Genomic DNA, 17,403 nt, shown 5'->3' with positions numbered 1-17,403 from the left:
GTGAGTTGTTTTCCTCAGTGCACAGATTAGTCGGGCCACTCACAGGAAAAGGGTTTGCTTAGGTAAGCAAACACTCAGAGGTATTCAATGACTATTTTCTTACTACAAAGAGGCCAGAACTGTCCAAGAGCAGTGGGTGGTAACAGACTATGAAGCATGTGCTGAGAAGGAAATGAATGCAGCATTTGCAGTGAGTCCTGCTTCAGGGAACTTAAAGCAATCTAAAACACATCTTCTGAACAGTGTATATGCAGCTATGGAAACTGCTATTATGACCTTAAACCCTGAAAATGGCAATGAATTTTTTTTCTGTTTTGCTGTGTAGAGTCACCCTTCTAGCAGCTGAAAGTCTTTTGAGAAATAAGAAGTTGTTTGGTGTATGATATCCCATGAGCACAGTCTTCCGGTGAGATGTCTGATGAAGGCAAAAAGCTTATTAAGTAAGTTCATTTAAATTGAACTAAAGAAATGCACTTCTAAATAAAGTTCATATAAATAAATCTAAATAAACACAGCTGTGATATTTCAGAGAGTAGTGTTCTTTCTATGGCTTCATAATGTATGAGACAAGCATATCAGTGTCAGAATTTAACCTTTTCATGCTAGATAGCAATAGTTTATCCAAAGGTTTAGAAAAATGTTTTTTGCCAGTTTTGCCATGCCCTTAGTGCCCTATCTGTTGATATATCTGTTACATTTCTGTTATGGGACATGGGCAATTGTCCTTTTGACTGCTTTTTCTAGGATCATGTCCATGGCACAAGTTCCCCCCACTGTAGCCAACACAGCTCTGGGTCTAAGCTCCCAGTCCACAGGGAGGTGGAAACATTCAGTGTGGCTTTCAGACACAGTGGAAATGGCTAAATCTTCAACAGCTATGGCTAAATTTTGAGTGGATTTGCCTGAAGAGAGGTGAGGGTGTCTCTGTTGCTTGACAATACAATGATCTGCAGCTCTCACTCTCTATTTGTATTGCATGATGGAACTCTGAACTTTGGGAAATAGCTAACCATTGGTGTCACACCCGTCAGAAATGCTACTCTGATGTAGTTCATTTTTTACTCAGAAAAAAATGCTCCAAGTGATAATATGCTTGCTGGTTTAAATGTCACCCTAATGTCCATAGCATCTTGAACAAGCATCTAGGTATCATTTTCATTCATTATAAAGGAAGCTTTTTTATAATCATTTGGATCTTAGAACCTGATCCAGATAATATAACTGTAGATGATATTTGCTGATTTAATAAAAAAAAAGGCAGATTTGGGGTCTGAAATTGCCAAAAGATTTCTTGCAGTCTTAGTATGTAACATCCAGAAAGCTAGTTCAAACTTCTTGGATGTTGTTGATGTTAAGCAGAAGATTCACTACACAGCCTAATACTTCTGTCCTATCCAGACTGAGAAAAAAAAAAAAAAAAAAACCAAAAAAAAAACCAAAATCAAAAACCAACATCTTAATCTGCTTGGAAACCCAGGATCTTTGTAGCTGGAGAGAAGGTATCTCCCAGGGACAGTGTAATGGTGAATAATATTAATCCAGCTGTCTCCTTCTTGGGGGACACAATACTTAATTTTGAATTAAGCTTTTTTTCCTTTCTCTATAAGGCATTACATAATATCAAATTACATGCTAACACTATCACAGTGCAGAGAATGCACTATGAATTTCCAAAGACCAAATAGCTGAGTGATTTCCTTTAATTCCCACCACTCTTAGAAAAGGTCATGGTTGCTTGACACTACAGCTCACTTGCAAGGAACAGTTCAAATGGGTCATCCAAGTAAGCATGGTAAGAGAAGAAAGTACCTTGATCATTTATTTGAAATGTGCCAATACCATTTCTATATATTTCTGTCTGCTATTTTGATACATGAGCAGAAATAGCCATAACAATAACACACCACCATCTCTCCTAGCTTATAGCCAAACAATCTGAAAATGTGGAATTGGTCTCATTAAGAGGGATTACCTTCCAATTAAAGAAATGAAAACATACAGACTTCAGAGTAATTAAGATCATGTCATTTTAAAACCCTCAATACTTTCCAGAGTCCTCTTGTTCTCTGGCACTCATTTTGCTTTTGTAGTTTCTCAGGCTTGGTAATGTGCTCAGAGGTTTCTTACACAAACATTTAGGAACATTAAAAAAATTTCTGTGATGGAATTACAGAGAGCAGAAATTGTTTCTTATGTGAATAATATATGGCCATGGAAAATTCCCAGGGGGAGAACACCAAGTGATGCAAAAGTTGGAGAAAGCCTGAAGACAGAGAATCTCTCCCCCATGATTTCCTGGACCATGTATCCCTGAGGGTAATGTCAGAAATTACTAGCAAGGTTTTCAAGAGTACCTATCCTGTCTGCAGCTCCTGTGTACTGAAGGAGCAGGGTGGCAGACCAGAGTGGATTAAGACTCAGAATTTGTCACTGAACCAATGCATTAGGGATGGGAAGGTTGGTAGAAGCCCTTCTAATTCTGTAAAACCTTCTAGCTGCCAAGAATATCATTACCCAAATGTTAGATATTGCCTACCCTTTATCTGTTTTCCATAGAGAGGATCATGTTTGTGCTATACATTTGAATTTCAGCTTTCCCCAGCTAGGTATTCAGTTATAAATTTCATATTTCTGTCAAATAGAAGCAAGAAGAAAAATTAAATTAGACAAGAGAAGGATATATGATGTCTGAAGGATAAATGCTGGAGGCAACTGAGTTAGATTGTTTCTTTGATTTATTAAATAAATCAGCTGGTATTCCTAACCTAAGCACTATTTTTACTATACTGGCTCTGTCTTATATTGATGGGTTCACTGATTTTTCTGAAATACCTCCCATAAACCTCCCTAAAGGTTTAGAAAGACCACAGGGAAATAAATCAATGACAACATGCCAAAGTCCATCACAATGGCTGCTGTTTTAATTCATTTGATACAAGTCAGCTCAGATCATGCAGCTGGAAAGCTGACATTGATTTAATTAACTGCAGTACACTGTATTGTTTTAAAAGGAGATATTCTATCCATGTTTTACATATACATTTAATGACATACTCAAAGCAAAAAGCCACACTTGGAACATTGGAAAAGAATAGAGCAAAACTGAGTCACTGAAAAAAAAGCTGGTTCCAGTTTAGTCTGATTTAAGAAAGAGAGGTAATCTCACTGAGAGCTAAAGAATTATAAAATAGCAGTGAAGTGATCAATTTTTGTTTCAAACTTAAAACACGTAGAGAAGAAGAGAATATAAAAGCTCTGAATCTAAAACTACAAAAGTCAGGAGGGGAAAAGAATACTTCCTTAATCAAAATCTAGGAAGATAATTAGTTACATTAATTGGGATGCCCAGCTGGACTTGAAACACATGTTCTTCATTTATTTTAGACTGTTGAATTGATGCTCAGGCCTGAGCCCAGATTGTCTGTTACCACCCTGGCACTCACTTTCCTTAACACTGGAAGAAGTCAGTGAGAGGACTAGTGAACATAAAAGTGCAACCAAGCCTCAGCTGTGAAAGCCAAATACTGATCCCAGCCAGGGAAGAGCTCTGTGACCGTCTGACAGCATAATGTCCTTCAGTATGGGTTCCCTGTTTCTGTGCTGTGAGTAGGTACTCATATGGGATCACAGAATCATAGAATTGCTTACATTAGAAAAGATCTTTAAAATAATTGAGTGCCACTGTAAATCTGACACTGCCAAGTCCACCACTAAACCATGTCCCTAAGTACCACCTCTACACAACATTTAACACAACTTCCAGAGAAACCCTTCCCTGGGCAGCCTATTCCAATTCTTGACAACCCTGTCACTGAGGAAACTTTTCCTAATGCCCAGTATAAGTCTCCCCTGATGCAAGAGGAGCCATTTCCTTTTGTCCTATTGCTTGCTACCTAAGACAACATTCACCTGGCTCCAGCCTCCTTTCAAGAAGTTGTAGAGGGCAATAAGGTCTCCCAGCTAAACTCAGCTGCTTACCATTCGATTTGTGTCTCAGACCCTTCATCAGCTAATGAGATAAAGTAGTAGTGAGGGGCCCAAAACTGAGCACAGCATTCAAGGTGCACACTTACCAGTGCTGAACACAGGGAGATGATTCCTTCCCTAGCCAGGTAGCTGTCCAGCCACTCTTCTCAAGCCAGTTGCATTGCATATTGGGGTTACTGAGAAAAATGAATTTCCAGAGCATCACCTGGGGCAATGCAGGGCTCATCAGCTGCCTACTGCTGCTGGGAAAGCTGCAGGAGATACATGTGGCCTTTTCCTCCTTCTCCTCTATTTCCTTTCTTCCCTCCCACAGGACTAAGAGGCAAGGAAGCAGAAATGAAACCAGAGCTTGCCCATGTTCACTGTTTATTAAGCTGTGCACTCATGCCAGAGGGCACAACCAAGCCATAGCCAGGCTCTTGTAACCAGAGCTGCCACTCTGGAAGTCTGTGTTCAACTGGTGTCTGAGGTGGGGCATCCGCCACATTGCCAGGACTCCTCGGTGTCACAGTCAGCTGCTGCTCACTCTGGATGCACAACTGGTGTGGCAACCTCTTCTCCCCATGAGGAAGCATTTGGAGGTGGTGTAATAGTGGTGCAGCAGTGTGACTGCACTGCTTGGACTGACGTACAGCACTGAGACAGACAGACTGCCACTCACAGCATGCGCACAGTGCGGCCCGGGGCCGTGGAGCACAAAGACATGGTTTAACAGGCACCTGGAGGAGCAGAAATAAAGCTGGGCTTTAATCCACACCTATAAAAAGGAACAATGATGTTTCTGCAACAGAATTCACATGCTGGTCAAAATTAAATGAATGATTCAAACCAGCCAGTATAGCTGATTCAAACTAATATTTTATGTTGAAAATTGGATTCTTCCCCAGATATTCCCTGGTTCTAGTTCTATATACTTTAGTATTGTGAGAATCTGGGTGATTTGCTGTGGGATTCCCTTTCTGTTTGAGAATGTAAGTGAGCTAGCCTCAGGCTCAGATTTTGTCAACACCTGTGAAACCGTATTTTCTTTTTCTGTTCCCTCTCCCCTAACTGGAATTATTATTCCCAGTGTCCCTGGGGCTCATTCGCTCGCAATTAGGGCCAAGGAAGGGAAACAAGGAGACTTAGAGTGTTTTGTCTATTCTGTGAAGACAGTCCTGAAACTAAATAATTCAAAACCAAAAAGAAAATTTCACCATGGCTTAAAGCACTTTTCTCCCTTCTATTTTCCTGAATATTTTTGCTTTTATTAGAATGTGCTTGATTCCCTTTTGCAAAGATTTTCAATTTTAAAATATGTGTCCAAAATAGCATGTACTGAAGAAGAAAAATTCGTACCAAATCAAAGAGCCCCACCCTTTCAAAAACCAAGGAAATAACCACACATGCACACATCTGCACATATAGAGTGTAAATCTGTATCTATCAGAAATATATATCAGGGCCATGTTGGATTTTTTACATCAGAATTAACACAACTCAACACTGATGAGATGGGAAACAAAGTAATGTGCATAAGAAAAATGCATAAAATTATGAACTTTATTTTGATCTCAACCATATAACTTCAGGCCCAGACTTTTTAAATTGATAGAGATTTATTCCAGATTTATACCATTTTAATGGATCTGTAAGGGCTGATGATTACTGCATCTAATTACTCAGATTGGAATAATCAGGATGCACTAAATTCAGCAGCATGAAGCAGATTAGTCTTGACTTGGCTAGAGATTGGGCTCCAGAATGGAAGTAACATAAACAAAGAACATTCAGACTTAAATTATTTTGGTATGCAACTTTCTTCTTGGTCTCCCTGAAGAGAAGCCATTTTAAGCAAATGAGGAGGAACAAATGCCTAAATTAAATTTTGGGAGGCATAACAGATACATTCAACAAAATTCAGTTTTCTCCAAAGTATTACTTTATTGTCAGGTTGGAAATGCTTTTATTAATGTGATGATAAAAAAGCCTCAAGCCAGTTTTAAGCCAGTATGTAAAAACTGATAACTTTTAAAAGTTTACAGACTGTCAGAACAACAGACAGATTTCACAGTATTTAAATTTTGAAAGCTGTAAAAATAACATGTTTATGAAAAAACAAAATAGCTGTAAAATAAAAAAGAAATAACTAAACATGTACAGCCCATGCTACCTACAAGTACAATATTTGACAAAACATTTTTATCAGATGGTAATGTGTTAGAAGGAGCTGATAAGGCAAAACAGATGAAATTTATTTCTTTGTTCTAGAGGTGAAAAGATTTCAGACATCTTGGTAGCATTGCAGGTCAAACTGTAACTCCCTAGTGCTCTTCTGCATGTAAAATAATATAGACCAGACCTGCCACCACATGGAATGCACAGAAGAAGAAAATTACCATGGAGCATGAACAGCTAGCTCTGTTTCCTGTCTCTGGGTAGAGGATTGTGCTTGAGACTTCTCTTTTGGGTCAATATCCAGCTGATAGATAGGTCTTAGAAACAGCAGTGCCAAGATCCAAATTTTAAGAAGCTGGGAAGCCATTAGAAGTTTTTGGGAGAAACACTTTAAAGAGAGTCTTTAGAGCTAGACATGTACCTTTGAGATTAATGTGATCTCAGTTACAGACTGTGATGAGAGATCAGGCTGCTAGAAAAGCTGGGAAACAGCTCTGATCCTCCAAAATGGCAAGGATTTGGCAGTGTATTATTTCTTACACAAAGGGAAAGCAGGATTAGGAAAAAAAAAAAAAAAAACCAACAAAAAAACCCAAAACTAAAATGTTCTATTTCACCAAAGCATGATTTCAGGGCACACAGAGTATTTAGTTCCTTATTCTATACAATCTGGATTTTTTTTCTCCCATAGTTCAAGCAAGCAACTCAACTGCAAGAAACTTTGAAATTCTGGTATAGGTTAACTATGGGGTTTTTTTCTGGGAAACATCCCAAACAAAAACCAGTATTTTAGCTTAGTTATTTTTCAAAAATACTTCAAACTTACTGAATGATTTTTTCAATGGAAATTAAGCTTGGATGTTTTAATCTTTTTGTTCTATATTTATTCTTCTAGTGACGTATTCGTTTCTTTATCACATAGAATTTAATATCCAAAGCCCAAGTGAAGGTTTGCAGAATCTCTGTGTATAATAGAAAACACAAAACACAAATGCATAGTACAAGAGACTTAATCAGATTTTTGTTTCTCCTACATTACCTCAAGAAAATAATTTGTTCCATTGCTCACTCCTCCTTAAATCTGAAAGCTTGTGTGAAGAATTTTAGAAAGAGAACTGTTACACAACAAGCCAAGTGTTAGGAAAGTGTTAGGTCTGAAACATTTTCCAAGTAATTCACTTCTTTACAAGAAAATGGCCAATTGTTTCTGACAATGAAATAGTTTCTCATAATCGCAGTCTCATTCTAAAAATAAAAAACTCTCCTAGTTAGATATTGATTTTCCTTTATTCAAATACAGGGCAGCATACAGGATCACAAAAAATTGATTAGGAATTCCTGATAATTAATACAGTCAAAGTCATTTGAATCAGTTGCAAACTTAAAGGTTAAATTTGTACTTCTATTTATTATTAATATGAGCAATCACAGACATAGACAAACTTTTGCTAACTCGGAGTAAGGAGAAAAAACAACATTGTTATTACCTCTGGTCTCTTCTTTCTGTGGTGAAGGTGAACAATGGTACAGAGACGAGGACATGCCCTGTTGCAGTGAGAGCAGAAGAGGGTCGTGAAGATGCTTAGAGGGATGGAGCACTTCTCCTATGATGACAGGCTGAGAGAATTGGGGCTGTTTAGCCTGGTGAAGAGAAGGCTCTGGGCAGACCTTAGAGCACCTTTCTATTTCTGTAATGACCCTACAGGAGAGCTGGACAGGGTCTACTTACAAGGACCTGCAGTGGTAGGACAAGGGGGAATGGCTTCAAATTGACAGAGGGAAAGTTTAGACTAGATATCAACAAGAAATTCTATACTGTGAAAGTGTTGAGAAACTGGAACAGGTTGCCCAGAGAAGCTGTGGATGCCCCATTCCTAGAAGTGCTCAAGGCTGGATTGGGCAGGGCTTTGGACATTTCCCAGTCCAGGGCAAGAGGAACTAGATGATCTTGAAGGTCCTTTCCAACCCAAACCATTCCATGATTTGATGATAAGTGACACTCTTCTGACTGCACAGAGGGGAGGCAGCAGAAGAATAGCAGCAGGAGAACTGCCCTCACCCTGGGGCAGAGACAGGCACTGCCCCACTGTGGGGATTCCCACTCAGGTACTTGCACCCTCCCAGTAACACCACGCACCAAAGGTACATCGCACAGCTCACCCCTTCCACCTCAGATCACTCTTACCCTAGAGAAGTTCTCTGACAAATCACTACCTTTGCTGGCACAGCACAGCCTCCTGAAAGAGGGATGAAATATACCTTTTAACACAAAATCTGAGACTGCCTTCAGTATTTCTGAATCCTGCAACATTGTGGGAAAGTTCAAAGAACATCTTTGATCACTCTGACGTTGAATTTCTAAGAAACCCATAGCAGAATTAATGAAATTAAATATGAATTATAGTATTTAAAGAAAAGAATAAGAAGAAAATGTCTGGAGAGATTTTTTAGAACTTTTGGATAGAGGTGATTTGAGAAGAGTATGATAAAGGAAGCAGCCAAAACTGTAACTAGGGAGAGGTTAAAAGTTTCCCTTTAAAATACTTTCAAATTTTAGCTACAACTTATAAGATATTTAAGAGAGTGATTTAAGAGATTTTGGAGTAAAATAACTGACTTCATTAGAGCTACTCATGTGAGGAAAATGAGCAGGATTTGGCCATAAATCAGAAAGGCCTTTGGCCTTGTTTTCATTGCCAAGTATTTTCTAATTGATACTGCATGTAAACTCTGCCCTCTGCTAATACACTAAACAATCAATGCTATCCAAACCCATGGCTCATTTTCTGCCTAAAACATGATTTTGTTTGTATCACTGCCACAGAAATGCTGAGGGAGCCAGGAAGGGGCTGTGTCATTGGCCTGCTCCCTCCTCGTGCTGCACCATGTTTGTGCTATTGTGTGCTCAGAAATGGAGAGGTCGTAGCCCTCTTAGCTGTAGTCCCCTGGTAAATCTCCACCCAGCTATAATCTCCTGCACCTTGAAGAGGATGGGATTCCTCTGCTTTTTCTGATCACTGCCGTCTGTCCATGAAACTACCAGCCAGCTTTAAAGAGACTGATATCCAAATCCTTAAAAATTTCACGCGACCTTTGGATATCTATCTAATTAGGGAGAATTTACCCTGGGGGTTGGAAAGCCACAATGTCCTGAAGAGAATTGGGAAATACTTTGTGCATCTCAAATAATTTTGGTAAACTGTAGTATAAACTCTAAAACAGTACTATGAGTTACCTTGATTCAAGTTTTTTTATTAATTCTGCTATTTTTCAGCATTAAAGTCTTACTAAAGAAACGTTCAACTTCACTGCATAATACAAGAATATTTTCAGTATACAAACTCATGACTTAAGGCTGGTCCCTGAAGTCAAATTTTTTTTCCCAACAATTGCATATTCTCTGATGGTATCTGTATATATTATGACACCTGATGTAGGTAAAAGCTACTTTAATATTACAATCACATCTCAGAATCTGAAGAAACCATCTGTCATGTGTAAAATTCTTGGTGGTGGTGCTTGATGCTGAGTCTACAAACTCACTGTATGTACTAGTGATAATGATAATGACTTGTACAAACAGGTCTTTCTTTTAAGATTTTCCTCACTTGTCTTTTGGTATTATTGAATAATTTTGTAATATTTACATTTGTTTCAAAAGTACATTCAAAAATTAAGGAATTATAATATCAGAAAGAGTTTTTCTTCAATCTAACAGTCTCCTATCAGAAGGAGACTTCCAAAGCATCTTTGAATTAATTTTTGTTTGAAGTGGAAAGATCTTACAGTATCCCAGGTCATGCAATGCCAGTGAAAAAAGCCCAGATACTGACAATTTCTATGCATTTCTCCCATAATAAGTCATCCTTGTAGCCAAAAATATGCACCTTATTTCTTATCTAATTGTGACTTCCAGCCATTACAGTTTCATTGATTGTTCTTGCTACATTCAAATGGTTATATCCCCCACCTTGTGCTGCTCTTTGTTAAGTGAAAGAGACAGAGTGCTTTGAGTGCTGCTTGGTAACATCATCTCATTTGCTTTCTAATCATTCTTCCATGAACACTCCTCAGTGATGAACAGTCAGTGTGGACCACACACTCCAAAACAAGACAGAGCGGGTGGGGTTGCTATCACTTAAAATACAGCCCAGACGGCTCCCTGCCGGGGAGTCACACTAAGCTCTTGTTAAGTCAGTGAGGGCTCCTTTTCATGTGTGATTCACAGTGTGCTTTGTACATTTGAGATGAGGTGAATCATACCCTAAAAATGCCTATTTGAAGATAATGATATAATTTGGATAAATTCTTCTATTCCAGAAGTGGTAATATCAGTAAAACTACATATGGATTTTTTTTTTATCCTACAAAATTGCCTCAATTTACCTACTCAGCAGTCATGTTTCCCTATTTGTCCAGTATTTCCAGAGTGTGCTAAGTCCCTCTGATCATCCTCATGACCCTCTTCTGGACATTTTCCTACAGGTTCATGTCTTTCTTTTCTTGGGGGTCCCAGAGCTGGAGCCAATACTCAAAGGGAGGGGATCTCATGAGAGCAGAGTAATGGGAGAGAATCCCCTCCCTCAGCCTACTGCCCATGCTGCTTTGGTGCAGGCCAGGATACAATTGGCTTTTGGGGCTGCAAGGGCACATTTCCAGGTTGTGTCCAGCCTCTCATCCACCAACACCACCCAACATCCACCTATACCCCCAAGTCCCTCTCAACAAATATTCTCTCAATCCGTTCTCTACCCATCCTGTATTTCTGCTTGTGATTGCCCCAACCCAGGTGCAGCCTCTTGAACTCAGCCTTGTTGAACTTCAGGAGGTTTGCAAGGTCTCACCTCTCAAGCCTGTCCAGGTACCTCTGGATGGCATCCCTTCCCTCCAATCCAGTGACCATGCCACACAAAGCTTGGTGTTTTCATGTCCTTGACTGATGTTTTGATGTTTCCATACATTGACTGACAATGTCAGTCTCTCTGCACTCTTCCCAGGTCACCCATCCTAGATTCCACCTCTGTAGGCTCAACACAGACATATACAAAAGCATGATTGATATTCTTTCACCTATTCAAACACAGAATGCATACACATGCACATATGTTCCATATGTGTGAACGTGTGTGTTGAATTTAAAGTCTCAGCACGAGTTTAGTCATAGATTTCAAAGCCCATAGGTACCATTACCCAAAGAAGGAATTTCTAACCTGTTCATAGGTCTTCTGATTTGTTATCTAGGTAATCAAGAGCATTGAGTCATGACACAGCCATGTCTTAAAATAAAAAAATGTCCTGAAGACAAGGTTCTCTTCCAGTGTCTTCTATTAGTTTCAGTGTTTTCATTAGAACAAAAGGATTTTTAAAATTTAAATTAATTGCTAAGATATTAACAATTGCTCCATTATCTAAACCAAGAAATGGTTTAGTATTTTTTCCCCAAGAAATATCAATTTAACCAAATTGATACAGTTTACCAGAAAGGAAAACTTGCAAATTTCCATTACCAGTATTTGCAGGGTTTTTTGAAATTCTGAAATGTTCTGTTACATTTTCTCAAAGCAAAAGACTGCATTTTTTCATAATTAAGAGAATATTATTTTTAGAAACTAAGGAAAACATTTCATAAACCTTCTGATTATTTTTTTTCAAACTTAGCAGAAGGAAACAATGTAATTTGATATCATTTTACTGTTCATTTGTGTGAGTGCATTTTACATATGACAAACAAAAAAATGCAAAAGCGTTTGTTTGTGTTAAGTCATATGAAAAGTATTGAATAGCAAATCCTTAGGAGAGAGTATAAAAACACACAAACATTTTTGCTTCTTCAGACTATATTTTATAATTCAGGATTTTACTGCTCACCAACTACCAAACATTTAATAAGCACGGATCATTTTCTTCCAGGATGCAATTTTTTTTAACATATGCAAATTTTTTGCTTCTACAGCATCTTCAAATGAAACATTTAAAGTGTAACTATGCATTTTATGCCACTTTCAAACTTCATTTCATGCTCCCAACGTTTTTTCATTTGAAGCACTGAATAATTGCTTATCTACCTTCTCAGCAGCTATCATAGGCAGTCATAGATATGTTTCCTAAGCTGAAAAGCCCTTGGAAACTCTATTTATTGTTCCTTATACAAAATCTGTTCTTTATCTTTTAATTTCAGTTCTTAAACTCTTTTGACAGCCTAATTTTTCATCCTGGTTGAGTCTGGGAAAAATGTTGAAATATTAAAATTTTTTTGGGCATGGGAAAATCATTTTCTGTCCAGCTCCAACTTTCAGTTCCATTTTGCTATCAAGAACAAAGCACCTAAAATCCACAAACATGGATAATACATCTGGAAGCAGGTACTTGCACACTGAGAGATTCTTAGACAATGAAATAAATTTAATCTCCTTGACTTCCTCAGGTGATTTGTTGCCACACAACCTTCTTCTATTTTTTTTTCATTAAATGTATTTACCATTAATAATTATTACCATCTGTTCAAGTTTGGATGTGATCTGTAGTGCTATAAATTAGAATTAGCTTTGCAGAAATCAGTCTGATTTTTGCTTTAGATGATAAACTTGGTCATATTCTACTGTTTTTATTCATGCCTGCTACAGCTTAATAAACAGAAAAGTCTGTAGAAAGGAATTGGGATAACGTCAGGAATCAAGTCACTTTAAGGAATCACAAGATTTCCAAAGGACAATAACATTTACAGAGACCCAAAATAAAATGTGCACCATTAGGAAATATTTAGCACATCTACATTTCAGTTTGTGCGTATGCATTAAAAACCAAACAAATAAAACAATGATAATTTAAGAAAATCAAATAGTCTCATGCACTGATACTGCAAACTTACAATTCTGGCCATACCAAAGCTGCTAACATTAATAACCAAGATGATTCTAGATGTGTTATGTACCATGTGCACAAAAATTAGAAGTTTTATATTTCTTTTCTTAAGGCTGAAGCAAAATAAGCTAGATATAAGACAAAGCCAATTAGTTGAAAAGGAAACACCTACAGGAAAATAAAATGAAAAAACTGATTGTGTGTGCTTTCTCCTGATGCCTTCAAATCAAGGATATGTGCCTGTCCAGAAGCCATGGTTCACCAAGAGCAGATAATAAGACATGCATTTAACAGTAACTGTGTCACAGTGATCATTGCTATGAAAGACACTGATCCCTATTGCCTCACCTTATTTGCAGTTTCAAGGATTTATCCACAGGATAAGGCATCACAGGTGTCTTCGTAGAATATGGTGGATTGAAATGCACCTCAAATATGGATACGCAGACAATGACAAAAGCAACAAAATGACATTTTAAATACAGAAGAAAATTGGGGAAGAAACAAAATATTTTTTGCATAGGAGTAGCATTGGATAAACTAAATAAATTACTTTTGAGCAACTATTTCTTAGTTGAGCTCAATTAATTAATACACAGCTTATTTAAAAATACCCATTTTTTGTTGCTAATTTAGGACTATAAGGCAGTTGCTTTATAATGTATAAGAAACATTCTAGTAATAAAATACTTCATCACAGATTTTAGTGGTGGGTGCAACTTTGCATCCTTGCTATATCTTGTATCACAAAAAGTATCCAAGACAATGACCAGCTCTGTAATTGCAGTTAAGATTGGCCAGCATATCAGAAAACAAATTCAACAATATTAAGGATATAATTTCCAGTAGTCTTATTAATCATCTGTCAAAAAAATTGCTATTACTCTATACTAAAAAGGGAGCATGTATTGTGGAAAAAAAAATTCGTCAGTATAATGCAGATATTGTGACAGCAATTTTACTGAATCAACTGCCAAAGAAATAAATTAACTTTTTTGTTATGAAGCTCCAGAGAGAGCAGAAGAACTAATTTACCAAAATACAGGGATAAAGTGAGCATTGTTAGAATGAGAATGAAAGGAAGGTTTTTATTCTGTCTGGCACATCAAATACAATTTCAGTGTTATTCAGTTATTTCAGTTATCCTCAACTGCAATACTTTCACCATTTCAGTTAGAACTCATCCTTTCCACCTGAAAAGCTGGAAATTTGGGAGTCAGTTTGATAGCTTGCTTCCAGATCCCACATCCAAGCTAGGACCTAATTCTTCAAAATCAATCTTCTAGAATACAGGCTTCCTGTTCTCCATGTCCATCCCTTCATGTACCCAACAGCCTAGTTCACCCAGATGTTTCTTTGTTACTACTCTTTAGGATTTCATTGCATTAACATCCCTTTTTACAGTACTGTTGTGATGACTTGCTGGAAGGAGCTGTGTATCTGTCTCTTGAGTCAAAAGGTACTAGGTAAGTTCAAGGATCCATTTGACAAAATATGCAATATCACAATAAAATATGCTAATGTGCATATCAAAGAGAAATATTAGACAGCGGGGGAAGTAAAGTTAGTACTTGAAACATACTTTTGATTTAACTTTCTAAATGTATTTGCTTTGATACTACAGGCATTAGTATACACATAATTTCTTTTTTACATTAGCACATGGACCCATATTCCTTTCAAAATCTTAATAGCCTGCATGCTAGCACATGATCTTGAAATAAATTTTTAGTATAAAGTTTATATTTTAATATAAAACTATTATGTTTAATAGCATCCCAAAGTAATTAAAAGGCCATTGGAGGGGAGTGTAAAGGAAAAAACTCACATCCTTGTTGTGAGTCAGAAAAAACTCAGATGAAAATCTTGCCTGTTTTCAATCAGGAAAACAGGAAAAAGTCCTCCACAAGTCAGATGCAGAGGCCTTTTCCTCAGCCTGAAAAACTCCATTTTCACTTTCATATTCTGAGGTTCATATGATGGCTCCACCAGATGTTTTCTCATGGAGCACCAGACCACAAGCAAACTGTAAAATTCTGAAAACTGTTGTAAAACAGAATTGCCACCCTGTGGTTGGCTTTTCTGCCTGCTGGACATCCGTAACAGGAGAGGGACAGAAAATAGACAAGAGGGAAAGAATATATCTTAACACTGCAAGTCTTTTTGCTAATTATAAAACCATTTTGTGTTGGTTTGCATTTAGGAAATCAAAATGTTTAATAAGTGAACAAGGTGAGCATTACTTTATGCTAGGTTTCAGCAGAACTACTGTATCGATTCGGTTGATTACACAGCATACCAGCACCATGTGCCTGAAATATATTCGTATTTGAGAGCATCCTTTTTGGGTAAAAATATCTCCTCTTGTAAGACAGTTGTCTTTTCTGGACCACTGTTACATGTGCCTATGCAATATGGAACAACAAGAGGAATAGCTGAATTACTGCTGAGCAACCTAAAGAAAAGGTATGTCCAAGATTAAATGCTCAGGTTCTGGAAGCAGTAAAGGCAGGTTAATGTGTCACTGCATCTTCTCACAGCATCTCACTGGGACAGCAGCATGACTACACCTTTTCTCTTTCCAGAACTATCATGTTCAGCAGACCCTACAAATATTGATATGCAGGCTGGAGTCAAGCCTCAAAGACAGTGAATTTCATTTTACAGATACATATTTTCTCAGTTCTTGTACAACAATAACAAAAGTGACTGAGGGTGACATGACTTGGTGTGATCAAGTAGTTAGATGTTTAAAGGGCTTATACCACATTAGTAATACTGAAAATGATTGAAGGTCTGAGATGAGGACATTGGTGGAGTGGAAGATGAGAGGCAGATTCCTTAATTCCATTTCATATCCAAGTCCTCTCCAAGCAGCAACAATGGTTTATAAAAGGTTTTGCATAGTCTGTGCAGCTGCATCTCCTGGTTTTTCTTTTTTCACTAGCTGTTTTCTATCTCTTCTCATAAGGCTCCTTTCAGGTGAGTGTCTACTTTCAAGAAATATTAGAACTTCATAGAATTTCATCTGAATAATGTGCTGTATTCCTCTTCTGCAACCTAACCTGACTTAGAAGGTCTATAATAGTTTTTTCTCTAAATATTCTTTTACTCAGATGAGAATGAAAAAAGGAGAGATCACAGAATATTCTGAGTTGGAAGGTACCTACAAGGATCATCAAGTCCAAATCTTAAGTGAATGACCCATAAAGAGATCAAACACACAACCCTGGTGTCATTAGCAAAACGCTCTTACCAACTGAGCTAATCTAACGGTAAGATGATTTAATAAATAGAAGGAAAGAAAAAAGTGAAAACTTGAGTTATTTTAGAGCATAGAGAATATGGAAGAGTAGGAAGGACAAGGATATATTTTCTGCTTTGAACATTTATTTACTTAATTATATTCTGACAATCATAGCCAGGGAATGAATAAATCCACAATGTTAATGAAATGTGTGATATTTTAAGTCATAAACCTAGGCTGAGGAATAAAGAGATAACTTCCATGTCAGGTTTTGAATTGCTACCAGTAGCTTGCATTCATGAAAGCTCATATCATTCTCAGAGTGGGATTCACTGCTGCCATCCCACACTGTATTGCTGAAACTTGAAACTTGTGTAACATCCCACATTTTGCCTAATTCTGAATGCATAAGTCTCTGTGCTACTGACCAAAAAAAACCCCAAAACAAACAAACAAACAAAAACCCAAAACAAACAAACAAAAAAAACCTCCATATTTTCTGGAAGCAAAATGACCAGAAACACTCTAGATTTGGGTACATTTTTGTCATTTGGGAAGGTTTCTGTGCACTCTGTGTGTGTGAAAAAACTCATTATTCTAAAATTACACTAGATACCTAAATAACTGTCAATCTGTTCTCAAAAATATGAAATCTGGATTTCTCCTTAGGGCAAAAGTCACATTATTCAGCCTAATGAAAATAAAAGTCATGATGTGGAGGTGTAAATCATCTCTCAAAAATCTTAAAGTCATCACTCTCTAAGCAATCTCTTTTAGCCCTGTTTCTAAAGAGAGACAGATATTTTCAAGGTCTCACTGAAATATTTTCTTCAGCAGCAACTCACAGAAGACTCTCTAAATGCAACACACATGTTCTCATGTAGTCTGCAGCTATTCAAGTCACGGCTCATAACAGATTATGAAAACTGTAAGACTCCTGATGGAGATACTTTCATACAAAAAATCCTTGAGCTGTTTACCAGCCTTCTGTTGTGTGACTACTGATGTGACAGATTGGCTGGCAAGGGTTTGTAGGGGAGCACAGCTGGGACAGCTGATCCAAACTGACCAAAGGGGCTGTCGACAATGCATGGTGTCAGGCTCTGGAACACAGGGGGAAAAGGGTGCTCATGGTAATGACATTTGCATTC

Source organism: Agelaius phoeniceus, chromosome 3 (genome assembly GCF_051311805.1).
Source record: "Agelaius phoeniceus isolate bAgePho1 chromosome 3, bAgePho1.hap1, whole genome shotgun sequence".
NCBI lineage: Eukaryota > Metazoa > Chordata > Aves > Passeriformes > Icteridae > Agelaius > Agelaius phoeniceus.
Note: the sequence above shows the minus strand (reverse complement) of the source record.